The 26,102-nt window shown below is 32.9% G+C and overlaps 1 long non-coding RNA gene across 1 annotated transcript; it reads right to left on the reverse strand.

Moving 5' to 3' along the window:
• Positions 1-15,397: 15,397 nt before the first annotated feature.
• LOC148275027 (uncharacterized) lies at positions 15,398-17,343 on the reverse strand. Its single transcript, XR_015824128.1, has 2 exons — positions 17,235-17,343; positions 15,398-16,766 (listed from the first exon to the last, which is right to left on the reverse strand). It is a non-coding gene; the product is annotated as an uncharacterized LOC148275027 (long non-coding RNA).
• Between the last annotated feature and the right edge of the window lie 8,759 nt (positions 17,344-26,102).

A 26,102-nucleotide genomic window follows, 5' to 3' on the forward strand; every position in this document is an offset into this window, starting at 1 on the left:
AAAAGTTTTGCTTAATAAATTGCATTGGATGGCCCACCAAGAAATTTCACTAGTTTGAATGTTTTTATACACAGTGAGTAAAGTGATTACTTAAAATCAGCTAATAACAATATGTTTCTTTTTTGGGTGATACCGTGTGTGTTGGATTTGTTCCGACGTTTCGGCTACCATTGCAGGAGCCATCTTCAGGGTAAACGGAGTGCTTTGTAGAAAAAAAGTATGTGTTTAAGTACTAGTAATTTGTACCGCGTTGCAGTCGGCAGTAGGCACATTTCTATTCATTTTTGTAGTATGTAGTGCCGGGAACCATGTTGAGTTTAATTTCAGCCCGTCGTCTTTGTTTATGTTATTTGGGTGTCTGAGTATTTCAATTGCCTCTTTTATTATTCATGCACTGTAATTACTGGGTTTATGTCAAATTTTCGGTTTGAAAGCGAAAAAATGTCTGGTGTCTATAAAGCGTTCCGCTATTGCGGATTTGTCAGGGTGCCCAAGTTTACACTCTTTTTTTGTTCGTCAATCCTTTTCTTTCCTGCGCGCCGTGTTTGTCCTATGTACACTTTATCAAATCCTTGGCAACTTAGTTTATAAACAGCTTCCGTTTCTAGGGGATTCTTATCTTTTGGGTTCAATAAATGAACAAAGACGACGGACTTAAATTAAACTCAACATGATTCCCCGCACTGCATACTACAAAAACGAATAGAAATGTGCCTACTGCCGACTGCGACACGGTACAAATTACTTGTACTTAAACACATACTTTTTTCTACAAAACACTCGAGTTTACGCCGAAGATGGCTCCTGCAATGGTAGCCGAAACGTCGGAACAAATCGAACAAAAAAGAAACATTGATAACAGTGACCGTGAAAACCTTCGCAGCTATTCAGCTAATAACAGTTTATAAATCCTGTAAATGCCAAAACTTTCATATTCTATTCATGTCTGTTGCAATATTGTTATATCTTCGCTTGCATTGTCACACTGCCTATCTCAAAAGATATTTTTTAATACAGCCCCAAGAGGCCCGGGTGGCCCAAATCTGCTCCTTCTAATGAACTTAGGTCGTGGGCCCCAAAGCAGAGCTCATTGCTCTGGCAAACAGCAATGCGAAGGAACTACTAAAGGGATAATCGCAAAGGTTTGCATTCGACCTAATGAAACTTCGCCAAAACCAAGTGAGGTTTATCACTAGAATCCTTACTAGACTGAACCTTTTTAAATCATCTAGATGTAGGTTCTGATAGTGAAATATATTCTATGTGAATATGTTGCTTTATATCGCATCTTTGGGGCCATCGGTTAAACCTGAGGATGTCAGAGTGCTCGCCTTCTACCTAATAACCCAATAAGAACCTGGACTTAGAGGAGCAGGTTCCATTTAGTAGCCAGGCTCTTAAAAGACCTGGGGTGGTATTCGAAATCTTCTCTACCGCCCGAGAGTGATTAATTTGGGGATTTTTATTTTTTTAATGCGACGACACTTAACTTTATAAAATGGCCACACTGATGATTAAACGTCAAATGGTGTATAAAACTGCTTGTTTAGTCAATTCAACCTAATTAAGTGTTTTGAGTAATGCTTAAATGTTTAAATGCGCGGTGATGTGTAGCTAGTATACATTGCGTCTAATAACCATAATTTCTTTATAAATATAATAAATATTGCGTTTAGGTTTTCAGTATTTTTCCATTACACATTTACCTATTGAATGAAACAATTTTTTAATTAATAATAAGTACTTATTAGGCATAAAAAAAGCATTTTATCGGAAATCGGGGATAAATTACAAATATCAAAAGTATACTCTCAGTCAGTCACGTAGTCCAGTACTAGCTAGTATTAGTAGCTCTCGGGAAGTTGGCGCGGGTGCACGTTTCGCCCGAGTCGTTTGCGACACCCAATGGTTTTTTCATGTTTTCAGCAGTTAGATTTGAAGTATTATCATCTTTGAATTAAATTATAGTTAATTAAAGCCATTCCCTATAAATGTTCCATTTTTCCCTTTTTAAATCTCTTATTTTTTAATGTGTAGTGACTACACAGCACCGTAACGCGCGGGTGTTTTTAGGACAGTGAGGGAAAGATTAAGGTCACAATAATGTTCTAAATGAAAATCATCATGTTTTGCATTTCACGTGTTCATATTTTTTTACGTTTAATTATCTAATAATATTGTAATAAATATGGCAAAAGGACACTGCAATAAAATATACCTAAAATATTTTACATGTTACCAAACAATATAAAGAATAGTAAATTAAATACAGGATTGAGACGTATGCTCAAATTATTTTTTTTTTTGAAAAAAGTTTTTTGTATTAATGATGGCGTGTTTGTATTTGGTTGACGTTTAATCACGGTGTGGCCATAAATGAAGCAAAGTTTAGGTGCATGCAAAAAATAAAAATCCCCAAATTAACCACTCTCTAGGGGATAGAGAAGATTCAGAATACCACCACTGGGCGTAGAGGGTGAAAACTGATTTACGGGTACCCGTCACAATAGATCTAGATCGCAGTGACATCAGGAGCCTATATGCAGCACTGCCCATTTTTTATAATAAGAATTAAAACTATGCATTGATGGAATAACATTGTGTTATATTCCACGTAAAATGTGATTTAATTCAATTTACAGTTTGACCTTTTTATTTAAAAATATTTTTATCATAAACTAGAAGGTTTTTTGTTCCCTTGAAAACCGGTCTAATTTGAAATATGCGGTGTTATAATGTTAGACGACATCTCAAATCAACTAATTAATGAAAATAACAAGCTTCACTAAGAAATCAGTATCAACGTGCGATCAAAAAAATATTTGCATACATTCCAATGTTTGTTTCCTGATCAAATATATTATAGTCTGACCGGCCGACATTGCAAATGGCCGTACTTTAGTGCTGACGCTTGTGTATATATTTCACAAGTAGAAATGCTACACCAGCCTCGTCACCGGTTGCCCAATCAGCGTCGATCGGACTATAAAGATCAATTCATTCCGTGAAAATCAGTCACAATATTATTATTATAACGAATATTCTTTCTTTGTAAATATTTAACTCGGGGTGTTTCAGTTTTGACGTATTAAATATATTAAAATGGAGGGTTTCCTTCACTAGTTACAAGTACAGGAAAAATCGCCATTCTTTGGCGACGCTTACGAGCGATTATAAATACTATCTTCATTGCTACACATCGAGATGGTATGCTTAGCTTTTCTACTTTATCTATCTACTGCGGTATTACAAATCCGGATCTACCAACATGCCAATATTATTGATAATTGAGTAATTTTTTACAGTGGCAACATTTCTTCTAAGTTTTGCCAATTCACCTTACATTGCATGCGCTACGACTACCTCAAATTTACAAATTTTAACCACTAGATGGTGCTGTTTCAACTGTCAATCTTTACTCCGCCCTCAATGTCAAATTGAAATTCTGTGTTGTATTTTAAAAAGGCTTATGTGTTAACCGTCCCTCCCCGGTGATGTGTAGCTAGTACATATTGCGTCTAATAATTATAATATCTTTGTAAATATAATAAATATTGGGTTTAGATTTTCAGTATTCCTCCATTACACGTTTACGTATTGACTGAAATAATTTGTTATTAAATAATAAGTACTTATTAGCACAAAAAAAGCATTTTATCAGAAATCGGGGATAAATTATACCACAGTATACCAATGTTTCGCATTGTTGCGTATGAAGAAAATAGTAAAGAATTTACGCCCGTCGCAGTCAATCATAATAATAAAATAATGACTATTTATTTTAAATCATTTCCACTGTTTGTATTTTTATCCTGATATAAATATAAATTTTAATAAAGCGCGCCCAGCGCCTGCGGTGAGCCAAGAAACTAGCCGATTATTCCAGCTTATTTTTCATACAAATAAGTATACTATATTTTGAATGTCTTAACCTCAGTGCGGGTTTTTTCTCCTAGATTAAACTTGCAGATTACACAAATTATTTGAAGATTCTTGATATGGAAAACAGTATTTCAAACATTGTTTCTTAAAGACTATTTTTCTTTGAGAGTATAATTACTTTCATGCGTTATATTGCGAGACATATAGCGCTCCACGCGGCCGTTTTTAGCACTATTAATTACTAGAACAATGTGGCCAGTTGACATTTCAATATAATACCTAATATCGACTAGATTCATAGTAGTATTTTTTATTTATTTTTTAATGAATTATATATTAAAGTAATAATATATCTATTTAATATAATATTTCACGAATTTACATCGTTTGAGTTGATTTCATGGATGAGAATTGTTGTATCACACAGAACCACAGAAAAATATCAATTTACAGTATATATTACTTATGTTATATTATGTACCTCCTATGTAGGTACAAATTTATGATATTTTTTTATAGCTTACCTGTAAATAAAATCACCATTCACCACTGCTACACACCACCGTTATTCGCGGGTGTTTTTAGGACAGTAAGGGAAAAGTTAAAAAGTAGCCGCTTTAAACAATTTAAAATACAAACAAAAAGTGTTGAACTTGAACATGATTTTTGCCATTCCCAGCGCATGGGTCTCAGTGTCGATGTCAATACTTTCTCCAACTGTCAACAGTTGAAGATCGTCATCATTCCTATTACCGTCACAAAGAAGATTTTTCATTTCATTAAATGCTGTTCGGGCCACTTCTATTCTGCATTTGATCTCAGTGTCGGGGTCCAAATCCTCAGTAATGTTCTCTGAACGGTTTCACTCTCTCAATATTAACACTTTTATGTTGAAAATTATTACATTTAATATAGTCAAACTGAAACGCTCTGTATACATAAAAAAGTCACTTTTACCAAAGAAACCAAAGACATATTATACTGCTGTTAGTCTGTATGTTAAGACTTAAGTTAGCCCATCCAGCGGCCTGCGAATATTGCGAGGTCCGTGCAAAAGCTGTGAAAGCAGATTCACCATTTTCGCACGGACATGGCGATATAGAAAGGTGATGCGATACGTGAACAATGTGTTTAAATAGTTTTAGTATTAAAATGATAGTATATTTTCCAAATACCTGGGTCTCGGGATAGTATATTAAGTATATTAAATAAGTTTAACGTTACCTTCCTGCTCAACTCAATGGGGAGTAAACTCCTGATAAAAGTATTGCCACCGAGCATCTATTTAAATGATGGAAAAATCATACTTTACAATTCATATTTAAACAGAGAAGAAGAACATTTAAGAGAAGGTAATATAGAAGTCTAGGCATCTACAGGGCTTATGACCTGTCATTGGCTGGTTTAAGTGGCCACTTTACACACTGTGTAACATTCACCATTCTGCCCATATTTGAACATCTATATTCCTTCAATTCTTTCATCGGTTGATGTTTGTTATGTTAAAGAGCTGAAACCTTTATTTATGCGGGTGAGATTCATCTAATTGAATTATTTCACCTACATACTAGGCAACGCCTGAAAATGTTATTTTTTCAATTTCTATACTTCTTCATGGACCAGGTGAATTTATCAACAATATTTTGAGTTTGTCCAAATTTTTGTAGACAAGGACTGGATATAACTCCCCGGGGAGCTGTTTATATTAACATATTACAACAGAAATGAAGAGCATTTAAGAGAAGGTAATATAGAAGTCTAGGCATCTACAGGGCTTATGAACTGTTAATGGCTTAAATTTTCTTCATCTCTGTTGTAATATGTTAATATAAACAGCTCCCTAGGGAGTTGAATCCAGTCCTTGTCTACAAAAATTTGGACAAACTCAAAATATTGTTGATTTATACTTGAATCGCTATCTTCGTCGTGATTTTCCATGTTAATATTTCGTTGTCTCGGTGGAGAGAAAAACTTAGCCATAATATCAACAAATTACTTTCATATTAACAAAAAATACATATTTTCGTTGTGGTACCAATCAATGCTCAGATTAGGAAACCTTTAGAAAATATTTTTGTTATTTTCTTCTTTTTCCACAACCGCTCCTAAGTGGAGCATGTGGATTTTACCAGACGCCTCCGGGAGACCCCAACGCCAACCAGCTCTCTTACAGCTCCTTCCACGTCAATCCCTGGGCTCTTAATTCCGGGGCTCACTCGTCTTTTATTTCTCTAATTAATTACTATGAACGTCCCCCAAATATTTCTCTAATGAACTTGTATATATTACCATTTTTTTTAAATTAAATAATGAACAACTGTTTAAAGCTCAAAGAGAAACAGTATTAAATATAAAATTATAATATATTTTCATAATGGTGTACTTTTTACTTTTGTCGTTTTTAATCATAGACTAAGGAAAATATTTTATATTGTGATAGTGTTTGTGATAGATTTTTTTAACTGTGTACATAATATTACGTATGAAATCATGTTTACATATTTTATTTACAATTCAAACTTCCGCAAACCAAAGACAATTTATGACTATGCATATTATAGGTACTAATTTTGCCAACAGTAATTTTTATAAAATATTAATATACGATGGTTGATAGATATGGTTGACCCCTGACCTGAAAATTTTTGCACCTCTTTTTTTGACGTAGTCCCCCTGGACTTGTATATGTCGCAGCCACTCAACTGAGCACCTAGGCTGTTTATTAAATGCCGGCATTCAACTGAATGTCTGGGACTGTGCAGTGATTTATATATAAGCCAACTGAGTTTGTATTCCACCCGCTGTGGAAAACGTAGCCGGTGTAAATCCCGAAGTAGTGGAGTGATATGACTGAACTTAGAGATTTCGAAAATAAGTCTCTCTGCAGCATTCAATACAGATTGTAGGCGAGTCATTTTGTTTATTGGTAGACCTGCATAGATACCATTACAATAATCGACTCTAGACTCTACAAACGCATTTATTGATTGACGGGCGGCATCAACCTGCAAATTTTTGTGTATGCATTTAATTTGTCTCAGCTGGTAGAAACATGAACGTATCGTTCTACTAATTTGAGCGTCAAGAGAAAGGTCATCCATACAAGCTGTGCCAGCGCCTTCTGACCGCCAGCTTCACCAGCGCTCCAGCACTCGTCACGCGTCATCCATCAGCAGGTTAGTGGAGTTGCGCAACCCTTTTCTCTAACAATACAGTTCACTTATTAAATTTTCCTCCTCCTAGGACGAGGTATTCTTCACACCTCGTCCACTCCCCAACATAATTATTATTATTAATAATACACTAGCAGCTATGAAGCTGATGCGTGTATATCAAGTGTACATGGTTATTAAACTTTATACATTGCTGTGTACGTCTAGTTAACATTCATTGAACTAGCACCAATCACTTTCTCGGGAAGGCCATTCCATTTCTCCACAACTCGGTTTGTCGGGAAGTTCTTCCCGGGGTTGGATGAGAAGGAGGCAGTGTTTAGTTTCAATGGATGACCTCTGAGATGGCGGTTTTCATTCATAGTGAACATTGATTTTAACTCGGGTACATTATATTGCTCAGTTAAGATTTTGAATGTTTCAATCGAATCACCACGATGCCTGCGCTCTTCCAGTGAACTCAACCCGAGCTCGCTTAAGCGGTCCTCGTATGATTTATTTCTTAGAGAAACTACCATTTTAGTAACTACCTTTCTCCGACAACTCTATGTCTTTTTCAAAATAGGGACTCCAGATTTAGTAGGCATACTCCAGGAGTGGACGAACACATGTTTTATAAATTTTGAGGAACAAATCTCGGGTGATGTGAGCGAATGTTTTCTTTATTAAGTATAAGAGGGAATTGGTGCGTTTGACAATTTGGATAATATGTGACTCCCATTTAAGATCACAAGTAATCACAACTCAGAGATCTTTTTGTGACGTTACTGCTTGCACTTGATTTCCGTCCACGGTAAATATTATTTTCGGATTTTTAGGGCCAATGTGTGGGACAGTGCATTTCTCAGGGTTTAGCGTAATGCATACACATCAGATTGTCTGGTCGACTCAGAGCAGGTCAGGGGCGAACCATATCATTAAATCCTCTTGATTCACTCTCAAAATCTGTCATTCGTGTTGATGTTTTATAAATGTTTATTTTGTCCTTTTGTTAAATCCTTTTATTCTTTATTTATGTGTTTTTAATGCATATGAAAGGCCATCCATTCCATTGATGTAAAAATTAAAACATAATATATACAATTTGTAGTTACAAATTTAATAAATATGATTATTTTGAGTTTATCGTATCGTTTGCGATACCAGGTTATTGTATCTATTGTAAGAATGTTTAGTAGTGATTGTAAATCGAGGCTAGAACCATAGGGAAATAATTCAATTAGATTGTGCATGTGAACAAATCATTGTGATATTGTTAGCATCGGTTAGTTTGATAAATACAAGATGGTGTAAAATGAGTTTGTTACAATGTTTTTCGATCGCCCAGTCCATTAATCACCATTATTTTCCTGTATGGACCCAGTGGTGCATAGGCCACTGCATGGCGCTCCAATTGCAGCGATCTGTGCCAGTTCAGGGACATTGAAATATTGCAGTGAAGAACCATCTCTAATCTGTGTCGTTTCAGATTACAACGCTGCATAAAGCAAAGACTGTGACGCGGTACTAACCCTATGTGCATAGCGTTACATATATATCTACACAGATAACATCAACCCTGTTGATGGACGCTGTGATGCGATCCGAAACATCAGAAAAGAGTGCACGACACACGGCATAATAACCTAGAAAAACTCGATGTGCATCTGATTGGCCTTGAAAATCTAAGAAATTTAATGAACTCTATCACAAGCGAGTTATTATTATTATGGATAACTCATATAGCGCCATTTCCGTCATTTAATACCTCAAGGGCGCTTTACAAAGTGATTATATAAAGATATAAATTTAATTTAAGAAAAACAATGTACTCTGTCACCAAATGCTAAGGACTTATTCAAATGATTTAGAGAAGAAGTGGATTTTAAGTTTCTTCCAAAACATCACCTCACTCTCGCAGTTCCACACCTCTGCTGGGAGAGCATTCCATGCCGTAGGGCCTGCGACCGCAAATGCGCGTTCGCCGAATTTAGTGCGCTGTTTGCGAGGCATAATAACTTTTCCTCTCGACGTAGATGTAGCTGATCTAAGCGTAAGATGTCTGTCAGCTAGTTCATCTGGAATGCAGAGTTCCCTTAGATATTCCGGAGCAGAGTTGTGCAGTGACTTATACGTAAGCCAACAGAATTTGTATTCCACCCTCTGTGGAAAACGTAGCCAGTATAATTCCCGAAGTAGTGGAGTGATATAACTGAACTTAAGAGATTTCGAAACTAAATCTCGCTGCGGCATTCAATACAGCCTGTAGGCGAGTCATTTTATTCATCGGTAGACCTGCGTAGATACCATTACAATAATCGACTCTAGACATTACAAACGCATTTATTAATTGACGGGTGGCATCAACCAGCAAATTTTTGCATATGCATTTAATTTGTCTCAGCTGGTATGAACTTATCGTTTTACTAATTTGAGCGCCAAGAGAAAGGTCAGAATGAAGGAGAAGACTCCCAGTAGTTTAACGGTGGGTAAAGCGGTACCCCTTACATCGGGTAGTGCCAACTTGTGTCAAAAAGCCGACAATTTAATAGTTTTTAAGGTGGTTCTACACTGTAATGTTTCATTTTCACCTGAAACATAACATAATAACCCAGAAAGACTCGCTGTGGATCTGAACCACCGTGAGAATCTTACAAGTTTAATGGACGATCGATATCTATAAAAGAATTAGCTTTTAGCTAAAGAGAATAAACTTTTATTTTATTTTATTATCCAAATGGATTTTAAATCAGTTGACAGTTAGTGGAATGGACAACCATGTTTGTCAAGTTCCACTACGCATTCAACTATGGTAATACAAGGCGGCGTGCATGTTTAAGCCAAATTAGTCCATTATATATTAAAAAGGATGTGATACGATGTTAAGATATTTAAGGCAATGGTTTCCTTGTTTCAACTGGCAAAAGTTTTGACATTTTATATCGAGTTAGGTGCATATGCTACATCCATATTTATTGATATGAAAGAATGGAATTACATCAGAATGTATCGTCGCCGTTCTTACAAAAGTCACCAACCCAAAAAACGTCATTTTGAGAAATCGCAATTTGAAAATTTGAGCTTCGATTCCCGACATGGTTGACATGAAATATTTATTTAAAGGGGTGTTTTCACACTAGAATATTTCATAGTCCCTGGACTGGCACCTGAAGCGTAAGACTGATCATCTCACCTTCATGTAACAAAAATGATCAAGATACGCTGCGATTGGTGTACCAATGCAGTGCCCTATGCACCATTAGGTGCGGAAAGGGAACGATGATGAAGATGATGTGTTTGAAAGTGAATTTTTATTTCAAATATTTTTTAACGCGAATTTATTTTTATGTTTTAATATTTAATAATGTAAAGTCACATATTAAAAAACAAATAATTTAGATTTACGCAACTTTTTTCTAACTAAGTTATCTTGGTGACGTTTGCTTCTTGAAGAACATAATTTTACGCTTCGAATGGCAACTTTAACTCAAAACAGTCATTTTCCGAGTTAGTGACTTTTTTCTGAACGGCGACAATATAAAGCTCCATGAATTTAGCAACATTTTTATTTGACATGTTTCAACCTTTTTTCCGTCCATTTAATATCTGCAAATTAGTCCATTTTAAAATTTGTAGAAATATTAATTTTATTTAAAATCTGTTTTGTATTTAATTATATTTGTCAATGTTTTCAATCAAATTATGTACATATTAATTCAAATGATTATGAGAGGAAAAAACTGTATTATTGGTATTAGTTATAATATTAAAGAAAGATTAATCAAGAAATATTCGTCATATTGTCACCTCTGTTTTTTTTTTAAAAATCTAGAATGAAATAAAACACATTTATTTTATGCTTTAAAATATGTATCTACATGTGTCTATCCTGACCTCAGAGTAATAATGCGTCAACCTATAGAGAAGCCCTATCACTATGTTTCATAGAACGCAAGCGATGTTGGTTAGCAAAAAATTGGCAGCCATTTTGTTTTGTTTGACAACATCCGCAAAACGTTCTATCGGATGCTTTTGTCGCTGTGCTTGGATTTGTTTGTAAATAACTTGGATATTTACGTTATAATAAATTAAAATCAACAATGGTGAATTGCAGTATGTTTGGTTGCAGCAGTAGGAGCGTCAAAGGTGTTAAAGGAGTCAGTTTTCACAGGTAATTGATTTGGAATATTTTCCCATAATTTACATTGATTTTTGGCATTTATTGTCCCGACACGTGTATTATGTTGCTTAAAAACCTTCCTTATATCAACATATTTTTTTCAGATACTATTTTTTATTGCGCATTGTTACTCTAAGATCCTGACACTCATTTCTAGCCTCTTTTACATTAATACATCTTCTAATTCACTTTCGTGGTTAGGCTGAAAATATCGCACGGACATTACATTACAACCACAACCAACAAAAGTGATATTTTTAATGCGTGTATTTTATCTCTCTTAATTTTTTTAGTTATAAAAAAAAATGTATTTTCAATCATCGCTTCATCAAGATGAATATCTATAAATATTTTTTTTGTCTTATTTATTTACGGATGTATCAATGCCATTTAACAATGGCAAACACATTTCCTTATAATACATTCAAGTATAATTGAAATAAAATACATCTAAAGAAAATTAAAGCTAGCACAAAAATTAAATAATAATTACTACCTCAAGACAAGATCTGGTAAATCTTATAGTACTTAAAATATAGCTCGATTAAAATGACAGCTGCCAAACTAATGTGACTAGTGATGTGAAATTACTGATCACTGACCATGTACCGATCAAATCGATTTTATCAGTTTTTTCATGCAAACATGAAACTCTGTTTCTTGAAAGTTGAAGTTAAAAATTGATTTGAAAACGCAAAAACAAGCCTATTTTAGTGTGTTTAAGACAATTATTCACCAAAAATAAGACATTTTATACTTTTTTTCATGAACAACTCACATGATTATTTTTTTTATTCGATCGATTTACATTGATCAATTTGTCCCATCTCTAATATTTAAAAAAAAATGATGTTACCTTGTAAGAACGTCATTAATAATTAGTTTTAGTTTAGTTGTTTTTCATTTTAAAGCTGATTTTATATAATTATGTTGATTTATATGTCAAGTATTGTATTAAAAAAATAAATTAACACGCCAGATACGAATGATTTTTCGTGTCAATATAAATCACTCTTTAGACGTTACTACAAAGTTATGTCGTCACTTTTGCTGACAACTATCATTCTAATAGAGCTATATTTTAAGGACTATAATGGTTGAGATGAGCTGGGATATCAGCCCTCAAAGGGAATACTTTGATTTTTGGGACATATAATATCCATCAAATTCACTGTCTCTTTTGATACAGACTTGGCTAGTTAAAGAGACAAATAGATAGAAAAGGAAAAATGTAGATAGACTAGATTTAATAAAACAAAGTAAAATATATGAGATTTAAAATTAGCATGTCAATTGTTCAAGTTACCATTAAATAAAGTACTTCTTGTAGTGAATTGTGCGCAACTAAGGCAGGGATTATACTATGAAATGTAAATTAAATTAGGAGAATATTACCTCTCGTGAAGGTTTTGTTTTGTGATATCAATGGTTAACAGCCGTTTACGTTCACCGACCCGTTATGTGAAACCCTGTTTTGAGAATATGCCGTTAAAACATCAATTTTAGTTCACTGATGCCTTTTTACCATAGTCCTTAAAATTTAGCTTGATTGAAATGACCAAAGAAATCACTGCGGCGAGTAAATCAATAAGCAGTTGTCCCGGGTGCGAAATGTAAAATTATCTCAAGACAGACACGTAAGCTTTCGCTGTAGTGATCGCCAACGTAGGGGGGGCCCCGGCAAGGCACTAGAAGAAGAAGAAAATGATAGCTGCCAAACTAATGCCAATAGTGATGGGAAATTACTGATCAGTGATCATGTACCGATCAAATCGATTTCATCAGTTTTTTCATGCAAATATGAAACTCAGTTTCCGAAAATTGATATAAAAACCCAAAACAAGCCTATTATAGTGTGTTTAAGACAGTTATTCACCAAAAAATAAGACATTTATGCTTTTTTTATGAACAACATCAAATGAATATTTTTTTTTATTCAATTTACATTGATCAATTTGTTTCATCTCTAACGTTTTTGCAAAATGATGTTGTAACCTTGTAAGAACGTCGTTAATAATTATGTTTATTTTAGTTTTTGTAGTTTTAAAGCTGATTCTATATATTTATGTTGATTTATATGTCAAGCATTGTATTAAAATGAATTAACATGCCAGATACGAATAATTTTTTTGGTGTCAATATAAATCACCCCTTAGACGTCACTACAAAGTTACCGTAAAACGCTGCAACTTTGCCGCAATTTTGACTTTTTTTGTAGATATCTCTGAACCTATTTATTATTATGGCTGTTAATGCGTTTTAGATGGAAGACGGACCTAATGCCTAGCCGTATAAGTTCCAAATCCTTTTAAATCTTGCAAGTTTTCCTAATTACATGCATTCAAAGTCGTAGGCAAAGTTGTGTGCAAAAGGCGCAACTTTGCCTCGAAGAATACCTCAGTAAATATAATGTTTCTCTTTATAGTATTTTTTTTCCATACGCAAGAGTCGCTGTGCTCGACCCCGGCAGTCAAATTATTGCCATTAAGGAAATAGATTTTTATTCACAGCTAATGGGGAAAGTTGTAGCAGGTACCACAAACTTCCCATACAAACATGTCGGTAAGTGTAGGGTTGTGCCAAAAAAAGATTTTTTTTTTCCACTTTTATTTCTATTTTTTCCTAAGTTAAACAAATAATCAGAAGTAAATCTAAATAAAGTTGGTAACAGTAGGTATTAATATCAGTCTATTATCTCTATAATAATAGGTAGTCTTCTCTCTCAAACCTAAAGTTACTTTTTAGGCAGGTAATTAAAATTTCAGCAACACAAAGTAGGAACAATATTAAAAGCTATGACACTAAACAAACATACGTAAAAAATAAAACGAAAAACAAAAATAGCTAACTGTTTAACCAACATCGTTACTTTTTACTTTTAGAAACCACTAAGAATATATTTAAAAAAACTAGATATGCTTAAAACCAAACAAGCTAATAATAGTCTTATTTTGCTGAAAATACCGTTAAGTATAAAATTAGCATGTTATAACAAAATATCCTATTTGTGAATAGGAACATTATTATATTACTAACTTTAGGTACGGAAACTATAAAATCAAATATTTTGGTACATCTTTAGGTACCCAAAAGAAAAGAAATATTTTCAAAAAATCTCAAACAAAATACAAAATTATTAAAATAATTACTCAAAATACGATAAGGGAAATATTTCGACAGATTGACCAAGACGATTGTGAAAATATTCGTCTGATTTATTAGTTAGGTAAGTAATACCATTTTTACTTATTGGATGTTATACTTATTAAGATTTAAATTAAATATGAAATGTCCTCGTCGGGAAATTTGGGGATCAGGTAATACTGCAATAACATCTTTTAAATCTTGTACAGCACATACATCTTCAATACTAGGGTAGATGAAGACTGATCCCTTATCACGCTTAGAATTTTTGACTTTTCGTGTAAATTTCACTGTGGGAATTTTTTCATTTATTGATAAAACCTTCCCTACAAAGTGCTTAGTGCTCTTTTTCGCAGCGAATTTAGCTATTATCCAGCTGTTTTCTTGAAATTCATGACAATCTTTCACGTCAACATTAATGTCACTCAGTTCGAAAGGGGATATTATGCTTTCTTGTTCAAAGTCTTCTTGTTCTTGTAAATATGACGCAATATAAGTATCAAAATTTTCGTAGTCGGAGTCGTCTGCAGCATGAAAAGAAGTTTCCGACACCGGGCTTGAGTCGCTGTTGTACACATGTTTCTTTTGTTTTCTTATTTTGGATGATTGGCCTTGAGAAGTTCTTTTTCGTTTAGTCATTTGTGTATTTATATCTCGTAAAACGTTTTTTTTGGGGGAAGCTTCTTTTAAAACTATATTAGACGTAATTATTATCTTCGGTTTTTTATTCTTGTTCGGGGAGTCATTTTTAGGTACATTAACTATTTTCAAATCCAGGCATTCTGGTGTGTCAACCCAAAACGGAGTATTCATTTCTGAATTCTTTGTTAAATTCCTCAGCCAATGTACGAATTTATTTGAAACTGTCGCCAAAGGCTGCATGTAAACGTTTATGGCACTTATGGAAAGCTTGCAAAGACTGTCAGGACTTTTAGTTTCAGGACACTTTATTTCCTTCTTCTTGACATATGTTATTTTCAACGGTCCTGGTAAACTTGAGTCTTTTTTCTCTTTTTGTGTATTTATTTTCGTAACCTTCTTTATTTTTTTAGCTTTAGCTAGCTCTTCTGCTTGTTCAGTTGAAATAGATTTACCAGGTATGACTGGAAGCTTGCTGTTTTTGCCTGTTTTTATTGGTTGTGATTGTCTATTTTGCTGTAAAAACTCCAAAAGGCTAGCATCAAATTGACGAAAATTTTCTTCTTGTAGTGTTGGCATTTTTAATGTCACTCTTAAGGGATTGAAAGGAAATATTCCGGATCCTTCAAATCCTTTACATATGTTGATCTCTTTTGTAATGTTTATTTTTGACATTAGCTCCTGCAGTAGCTGCGGGAAATGACATTTGTTGATTGTGCTTGTAGTGATGTGTGCAGCTTTATAATTTGTTAAAATTTCACGCCAATGTCGTTTCATTGGTCCAAAAAATGCCACGTCTAGTGGTTGAGTAAGGTGTGTAGCATTTTTTGGAAGAAAAGTAAATCTAATGTTTTGACTTTGACATATTTGAATTGTCTCGACACTTAGGTGAGATGCCAAGTTATCGCCGATAATAAGTTTTACGCCGTCACGAGAGTCTGCCCATGGCATAACTATAGTCTTGAACCAATCATCAAAACAAATCATATCGAACCATCCAGATTTGGTGCGATTATACCTAGCATCTTTTGGACCATTTTCACACCACTTGGACCACAAATGATCTGCTTTGTAAACCACATAAGGTGGTAGGCAAATTCCGTCAGCAGTTCCGCTGAACATGATTGATACTGAGCTTTTGCTTGCATTAATTACCCTTTCTGGGTGTTTTGTGCCTCTTTTGAAAATACATTTTTTAGATCCGGGGTCGTCACTTAAATTTGTCTCATCAAAATTGAGAATATTACTGGTGGGAACATCTTTAAGAGAAATTTTCAAATTTCTGTAGTATTCGTCCATTTCCTCTACTGTTTTTGCAGCACGGCTTCGTTTTATATTTTGTGTTGCCCTTTGTGAAAAATTGTGTCGTTTTAAGAAAAAACGGGCCCAGCGTTCACCAGGCATTTTTCCTTTAAAAAGAGCAGATTTTCCACTTTTTAAAAGGTAGTTGTAAACTACAATACGCAAATCTAAAAGAGAAAGAGGACAACCAAATTCTGCTGAAATATTCACCACGTCCGCTATGTGAGCTTCTTCCTCAGTTGAAAACTCTGTAGGTCGACCAAATGGTTTATTATGTACGCTTTTGACTTTGTTGCTAATTGTCCGACGTGGGATCCCAAACTGCTTTTCTGCTTCGTATGATGAAATAATTTTTCTTCGAACGAGATCTACAGCAACTTCCAGCATTTCCTTCGAGTAATCAGAATAACTACGAGCTCCTACTCTACGCCTTCTTCGCTGTTGATTGTTTGCCATTTTTCACATAACTGCAATAGAATTAAGATTTCCATAATTTTTAGTATTCAATTTGTCCTCGAAATATCGTTTTATCAATAGATTTGAGATATTTTGTAAACTTATTATAACGATCATCGATAGAGATAAACTTTGAATTAAGTTATGTTTCGAACACTTATATAAGTAGTGTGTCATATTTAAATCATAATTAAAAGTTTATTTGTATTACTAGAAATAAACGAAAAAAACTTTATCCGGGTAAATTATATAAAGTCAAATAAATTCAAATTTCGTTTAATAAAAAAATTAAATTAAATGAAAAAATCAAATTTAAGATAAAGCACGTTGACTACTAGTGATAACCCTAGAACCAGGCAAAAAGTACAAATCGTGTTTTCAAAACACTGCACAACATTGCCTAGCAAGTTTTTTTGATGAAATCGTGTACTTTTGATAAAAGTATCAAACAATACGAAAAATATACAGTATTTTCTTACCCCGGGACGGTTTTACTTTTCAAAAACACTTTTGGTTTTTCTTGAACTTTAAAAGTTTTAGGAGACCAAAATTTCACGACTCCTCCTGCCGACATTCATCGCTCAACTGAGAGCGCAACAATGGAGTTGGCGTTATGAAAAATAAAAAAGGTGTTGCCAGGACAATGAAAAATTACTACCAAATGGTAAAAAGTGAGAAAAAGCCAATCAAATGCGAAATATCGTAATCGTAACGAAACAGGAAAAGTTGTGGCCGGTAGGAAAAGTTGCAGCGTTTTACGGTACGTCGTCACTATTGCTGACAACTGTCTTTCTAATCAAGCTATATTTTAAGGACTATAGAAATCATTCAACCATAGATTATCGTGGTCGATCGATTTTACCCTCGACCCTACGACTCAACAGGTCAACGATAAAATTGACCAGTAAACTATTTAAGGAGCAAAGATTCCAAAAGTGATTTGTCCCAAATTTGAACAAAATTAGGTTTATATCAAATTTTATAGTTCATATCTAAATCTATGAAAGAATCAGAGAAAAAAACACACTATGCATTCAAAATACGTTTTTATCAATATAAAATAATATGTCCTAAAGTTTAAACAAATTGTGTTTTCCAGCACCCAAATTGGAACAAAATATGTTCTGTCCTAGCGAACCAATCACAGTGCGGGATGCGCCATTTTGGATTACGGACAAATCACATTTTGCATGTCATTCTGAACCATCTACTACTACTTCCTCTACAGGAACAAGAAGAGATATAATATGTGATTGTGTGTATAATCAATATAATATTGTAAAGATTATTTTCAAAGTTCAAATTTTTTTTTTTTCAAACTACATATATTTCTGTGACAAATTGTTTAGTAAATAACAGCATTTATTGATATTATTCCTGGCCGATTACCTTTCTTTCCCATCCTGCCCTTGGCCCATCCTTATGGTACCTACCTTACATAAAGATAGAAGATATTCAAAATTAGAAGATTTGTATTTGAAACAAAACAAAAAACATTTTTGACACATTACATTTAGATTGCATAAACATTCTTGGAATCGCCGCGCGTCGTTGTAAAGTTATCTTAAATAGTTACATAATTCATAGTGCATTTCATCATCCAGTGCCCAAAATTAAATAACATCCTCATCCGTATCAAAGGTAGGTCCATTTCCATGTTCCTATCCTTTCTTTGAATATTTCCATCCTTTTACAAAACTGAATGAAATTTGTTTTTTCGCTACAGCCCGCTTTCGTTAACACAAATCACTTTCTGAATATTTGCTTCTCATTTATCTTGACTACGTCTTGTGAATTTTACGGGAGATTCAATAAAATAGTAGTATAAATGAACATTCCTTCTTAATAAAAGATAAGGATAATTTATTTATAACGGTTACAAAAGTTGGACTTACCTTATATTCATATTACCTTTTTTTAAATTGGTAGCTATCAAAACAAGATTTTATAATATAATTTTGCTGTTAACCATCGATACGAAGCCATTTGTTTACCTCACACTATGTGTATGTATTGCTAATAGATGACTATGTGTTAGCTTATGCCAATGGATTTATAAATAATTATTGATAGGCCTGTGTTATATAATATAAATATGTGAGTGTTCTAGTTCAGAGAAATAAAGGGTCCATGTTTGACAAAACTTGTTTTGTTTTTCAATAATTCCTTGATTGAATTTTTTTAAATGGCGCTGATAGAAACTTATAAGATACTAAACAGTTACTATGACTGCCCCCTGCACGAGATGTATGGTTTACGGGGTCATAACTTGAAGCTCTACCGTTGCAGATTCCACCTCAGTCCTTCCCAGCAGAGTGGTTTCCGACTGGAATAAATTGCCAAGCCTAGTTGTTCTGGTCAACCAGTTCAAACACCAAGACGCTCTTTAAAGTAAGAACGCAGACAAAAAGCAGTAAGCAGTGCAAGATATAGGCGCACCAGCATAGGCTACCTGCAATTCAAATGAAGGGTACACAGCAAGAACAAGCTCATTAGCAAATAATGAATTTTACAGGTATTTTATTTGATAAATGGGATATCAATCAATGTAATATATCTGTACCTCAGAGAATAAAACACGGGAGTCCACTTTTTGCCATTGCCAACTTAAAAATGTATAAATTATCGCAATAAGCTACCTATTTCATATGTAAATAAAACACCAAAGTCCATTTTCGTCATGAAGATGTTTTTTTAAAGTTGAAATAAAAATCTGAAGTTCACTTTGTTTTAATGCAAAAAACATCAGAAGACTCGGATATGCTATTTTAATATGTACTATTATTATCAAAATAATCATTATTTTACTCTGAAAGTTCCTTATAGGTTTAAATGATCTGATTTGGTTCAAAAGTTATGTTTTGAAAATTGCGCAATCACAAAATCTTGTTTTCTATGTACATTTTGTTCAATGTGACTCCCGTGGTTTATCCTTTAAGATACAGATATATTTTTACATATAATCACAGAAAAAAAGAAACATCTTTGACATTTTGACTGTTTTTTTGCCTGCCGTGACCCCATATTTATTTCCTACAATTTAAACGGCAGGGGGCCACATCTTGTTAGGTTTTAATATTCGATTATATTGAACTTATTCAGGAGAAAAAATGGCATTAAGAGGAAACGCGGTCTCACTTTTCTTCGTACAAACATATTCTCATATTTTCTCTGTGGATTATTGCACTAGAGCAATGATTTTTCTACACCATTGGCGTGTCTATTGTTTTGTTTTTTTTATAAATGATTTATTATGGGAACTAGAACCATCCAAAAACCCTTAAAAGTGCCGAGTTTTATCAGCTGTCTTCGGCCGACATATGGTAAGCAAATATCATAACTATTTTTGAAAAACGCAAAAGGTACTGACACGGAAAATTTCATTCTGTCGCACTTTCCAAAAAAAAACAAAAAACCACAACGAAACGTCGATTTTGTCAATTTCAGTCGGGAATAATTAGTCTGACGTGCAGTGGTTTTTTTCGCACAGTACCGGGAAGGCATCTTGCAAAAGAGTTTTAAAAAAAATCAATGTTCAAATATGTATTTGTGAAAATTCCCTGCCCCCGCATATCCTCTTAATATCTTGAAAATTGAAAAAATGCAATGAGCACGTTTTAAGCAGTGCCCCTTAAAATAAAATAAATAAAACACAGTCTAAAATTATTACAAGCATTTAATTGTTTTGAAGACATAATATTATGTTACATACAAGCGCTAAACGTTTCTGCCCATAATATCAATAAAATTTTGTACATAGTAAATGGCTATCGTAGCGTTGTGCTTTCTAACAAAATTCTCCATACATTACATACGTCATTAGGAATTTGAAATTACAAATACAGTTAAGTGTAATTTACAATTTATTAGCTGCTTTTTGTACATAATGTAATCAATTCAAGTCTTTTTTGTCTTAAAGAAATATGGCAGTAGAGTTGTTATTATGAATTGAAACACTAAAAGTAATTTTGAAATTAACAATAGGAAGGCTTTCTAAAACTAACAATTTATTGTTAAATTTATTGCAACAGAGAACAAAACCGCTTTTGAGAAGGAAATGTGGATGTCTGATGATCTTTTGAGCTTTTGACCTGTTTTTGACTGGTTTAAGTGGCCACTTTACACACTCACCGTTCTGCCTGTATTTAAACAGCCACATTTCCTAAACTCTTCCATCTGTTGACTTTTGTAAAGTAAGAGCTGAAGCCTTCATTGATGAGGGTGGCCGAATTATAAATAAGTTCGACTGTATATATAAATCTAATTTAATATAACATTGCTTTATGTTCTTAGAAACAAAGTGATTTTGAACTATGTGATAAAATATTATTGGCATAGAATTTATGAAGATAAAATAATAGCTTAAGTGAACAAGACAAAAAAGCCTTAAATATTAATTAATACTCACAATTTGTTAATATTTAATAAACTTAGATTTGGGTCATTTTCACGAGTGACTTAAAACAGTTCAAAAATATATATTGGAAGCAAAAAAATTTGCAGGACACATTTATGACCGGGAGTTTTTTTTTATAGACTTTACAAATAAAAAAGTCCATTATCTGCAAAGTTAACAAAAAACCACAATAAGAATAATCGGTAACCTCTACCGGCATCAAAAAGCTGCTCGATGTCAAGATTCAGATACCCCTTTTTTAATAATAATAATAATATAAAGCACAATTTTGGTGTTTCATAAAAATGACCCATTTATACTAATGTAATAAGCATTTAACAAATTAAACTTAACAATTAGATCTTAAACATAAAAGGCTTTTGTAACTAATAGATATATATTTATTTACAATATTTAACAGTATTTAATATCAACATTGCTATTACATCACTTGTTTTCTTATTAACATTAGTATTTCATAATATTTATACAACTTAAAATGTATACAATTAAGTCTTAGTAACAAAGTCAAACAAAAAATTATACTTATATTCACATACATATCGTTGGTGATACTGCAAAACCGCGTAACCTGTTTTTTTTTACAAATATGTTTTACTGCAATAAATTCCTTATAGGGACTAAGAGTCTTTGGTTCTAAATTATTGCCATTTTTAGTCTGAATAATGATAGTTTTTTCTGATACTCCAACAGTACGTTTGTTTGACTAAATCGCAAGACTTCAAAAATGTTAATCCCATCAAAACTCCTTACTGCTCACTAGTTCGACCCAATCTAAAATATGCTTCTCCAATTTGGTCTCCATTCTACATGACTCATATTGACCATGTCGAGTCTGTCCAACATAGTTTTCTAAGAAAAGTGGCACGGTTGCTCGGATTACAAAGGGGTAATTTTTCATATTTTGAAATAGAGCAATCTCTTAATCTCTCTTCATTGGAAAAACGTATAACTGAGATGGACCTTATATGCATTTTCAAAATACTTAAGGCGGCTATATGTGATTTTTATTTTTTTATTTTATTTTATTCAGAAAACATACAGTCATACATAATAAGTATTAAAAAAACATCAATTTTTCAACATAAAAAGACCAATTAAGTTTTCATAAATTATGCAAAAGACGTAAACATTAAATGTGACAAAAAAAATAAATAAATAAGAAATTCAAAAAAAGAATAATTGTTAACATTTGCATTTTCCATGGAGGTTATCGTTGATAATAAATAAAAATACCGAATTCACCACTACGAGCCATCCACACACACACACACATGAACGCACATATAAAACATACACAAACATATGCATTACATGCGGCACATATACATAGCATAAACCACTCAATTCAGCAACTATCCCAAATAATCGACCCCATGAAGAAATTTTCTGTATAAATGCAACGTGCAGGTAAAAATTTCTACATAAATACTGAGTCCATTATAATTTCTAGAGGTATGTCTAATGAATGAATTTGAGGTATAATTGTTTTTACAAGCTGGTACATAAAAAGGGGAATTTAATCTGGTATAGCGAAGAGGACAACGGAAACCAATATTTTGTAAAAGATACGGCGAATAAACCATATTATTTAGAATTTTGAAAAGAAAAATTGAATCAAATGTAAGGCGCCTTTTTTGTAGTGATTCTATATTAAAATGGATCGAAGATGCGCCGTAATCATTTTCAATGTTACCAAAATGATATTCCAGGCTCCTTATAAATTTCTTTTGAATGTTCTCGATTAGATGAATATATACATTATTAATTAATTAATTATGGATAACTTATATAGCGCCATTTTCGTAATAAAATACCTCAAGGGCGCTTTACATGGTGATTCTATTGTTAAGTTAATTTAATTGAAGCTTTTAAATTTGTAATTTAATTAAAATAATTTATTTTGTTGTCACATGCTACGGATTTATTCAAATGATTTAGAGAACAAGTGGGTTTTAAGTTTTTTCCGAAACATCACTTCACTTTCACAGCCTCGCACCTCTGCTGGGAGAGCATTCCATGCCATAGGGCCTGCGACCGCAAATGCGCGTTCACCAAATTTAGTGCGCTGAGAAGACCATACTAATGAAGCGAATTCGAGTTGACTACGCACATAAGTATAGTAAAGAAGTTTGAGTGTATCTGGTGATGAGAATGGCTTGGAGATTCGTAAGATAAACCCTAGAAGTCTATACGCCTTATCCACTATTGTATTTATGTGGTCTCTAAATAAAAGTTTATCATCCATCAGTACGCCCAAATCTGTCGCTTTCATTGAACGATATGATGTCCCATCTCTGTTGCAATCAATTTCTTTTCACGTTCCCAACCGTGTCACCAGAAGTCAACATCTGCCGTTTATTAAATCTTCTAAGAGCAACTTTTGTTTTTGTGCCCCAATGTCCAAAATGCGTAGATTAGTCAATTCGTCACATAACTTGGAATTCTTTGGGATAGATCTTCCGGCTTTTTGCAGATCTCTTCGCCACTAAAACAGTGTGGGATGAAGATGGATTGGCATAGTTTAGCTCGAAGTCTTATATGTTTATCGTGTTTATGAATATATTGTGTGGCATTATTTTATTGGCTTAGGCCGTATATATAATAAATAAAAAAGTAAGTAATATATTGACAGAACGCTTTTTACGATCCCTTGTTAAAAAATCTATTGTTAGTTACGCAGTATTGCAATATCACGGACGATGTGTAATCGAATTGGAAACATGGTGTTATAAATATTGGTATGAACATTTATTATTCAATTTTTTTTTAAACAATATTTTGAGTTTGGCCAAACTTTTGAAGATAATAACAGGATTCAACCCCCTCGGGAGATTGATCATCTTCATTTTAAGGTTTTTTGAACTGCAATTCAAAATTGTATCACAATTGGAAACGAGGAACTAGAACCCCAACCGTTCATGCACTTTGTAGCTAATAAAGAAAATAAGTTTCTATAAACATCCACTTACAAATTTGTATGTTTTAATTAAGTATATTTAGAATTATTTAAACATACCATTATAATAAGAATATATATTACTAATATAATGATATTATTAGTAATTATATATTTATTATAATTATCGCATTAGGATGCATTGATTTCTAGAAGTATATTTAATATCTACATTTTAAAATTGTCACTAACTAAATAGATTAAAAATAGCCATTATGAAACTACCACTGTACAAACTAAACGGATTTTGTAAGATTAATAATTTATTTAGCTAATGCTATAGTATTTATGTTTTTATCATCAACAAAATTAAAAATATAATAAATATAAATATGTGTTACAATAAGCTGAATAGTTAAGACAAGTTAAGTTTTGAGATAATTATTTGAGACAAAATTTAAAATTAGATTAATATGTATGATACAGTAATTAATATTACATATTAATTAAAAAAAATAGTTAATAGCTTAATTTTAAAATATAAAGTTGTAAAAAAACTTTGGCGCTGAAATTAAAACCACATATATTTTGTATGTATTCGTGTCGGCCTCGTGATGTAGTAGTCAGGGTCAGTGCCTACCATGCAAGAGGTCTCGGGTTCGATTCCCTTCTTTTAATTTAAAAAAAAGAGAATACAATTCTAAAAAAAAGGGTTTTAACTAAAATATTTCAGTTAAAATATATTTTTTAAGTATTACCAAAGGCATAATTTTACATAGAAATAAAGGAAAATGTCACAAAAATGTATATGATTTAAAATGCTTGTATTTCTTTTCAAAAACAAAAAAATAAGATTTTGCTTCGGCCACTTTCATGTTTAATTTATTATCTTCAAATTATTGCAACAAATTTTAGTTCAATACTTAGTCTTTATATGAGAACCCAGATACCTGAGTTTAGTCTAAATTTGAAATGGCGTAATCTTCCGGTCTAAAAGTAATTATATTTTAGTTACATAAAACTTTATTTTTTAATAGAAATACCTTAAAAAATTATTGTTTTTATCCAATTTATGATATTTTATTTTTTTATTATGCGATCAAAAAAAAATCGTTTTAAAATTGTAAGATTTCCTCATTTGCGTGCGTTTTACCAGACTACAGCCTTAAGTTTTTTAAGCAATAACACAGTATGTAGAGATTCATATGCAGAAACACAGAGTAGATAAATAGGTCAGAGTAGGTAGGCTGTGGTTCTTCGGTTAGTACGAAATTCATTGGAAATAAGTTTAGTTTGTGAATAATTTCAACTACTAAAAATTTGCTGAAGTAATTTTGGACAAGCGGGTGCATAGAAAAATAATATTTTAGTATGCAAGAGTTTTAAACTGTAAAAACGGAAACAGACGGCAATATATATAAATTAATTCTAATTTTATAAATATTATAATGATATGCACAACTCATTGTGGTCGGGAATAATATCAGGAAAGATTCATTAAACTTATAATTAATCGTAATTGATCCCTACAGTAAGAATTTTCTAAAAATGGTCGCTCGACAGTTCTACTTAGGCTACGGTTTAAAATAAAACAGTACCATTATCCAGCGGTCATGATATGCCGCGATGTGGTGGGCGCAACAAGTCGACTGTCTTAACGGTGACCAGAGATGTCGACTTAAAGAGAGCGGTGGAGTTATCCAGCGGCCGTGATCACCTAATTTGATAAGAGGAAACGTATTTTCTCACTGGAAGATGGCACCAGAGCAGTGATTTTTTTGAGACATGAAAGTTTGAAATGGTGACATTATTTTATCTAATACTTTTTATTAATATTGTCTTAGTAAACTTAATAATAATTAAGGATTGATTTAGTTTTTCTTTAACATTTTGACGCAGATAGAACCGATATTTAATAAATATAATAAAAGTTCAATGTAATTTTTTTTTATAACACATTAAAACTTGTTTCCCCAACGCGACAGTATTATTAAATACATTTTTTTTTTTAAAGAGTCATTGACACATTTC

Source organism: Micrasema longulum, unplaced genomic scaffold (assembly GCF_059751315.1).
Source record: "Micrasema longulum isolate JH-2025_06_02 unplaced genomic scaffold, ASM5975131v1 h1tg001527l, whole genome shotgun sequence".
Taxonomy (NCBI): domain Eukaryota; kingdom Metazoa; phylum Arthropoda; class Insecta; order Trichoptera; family Brachycentridae; genus Micrasema; species Micrasema longulum.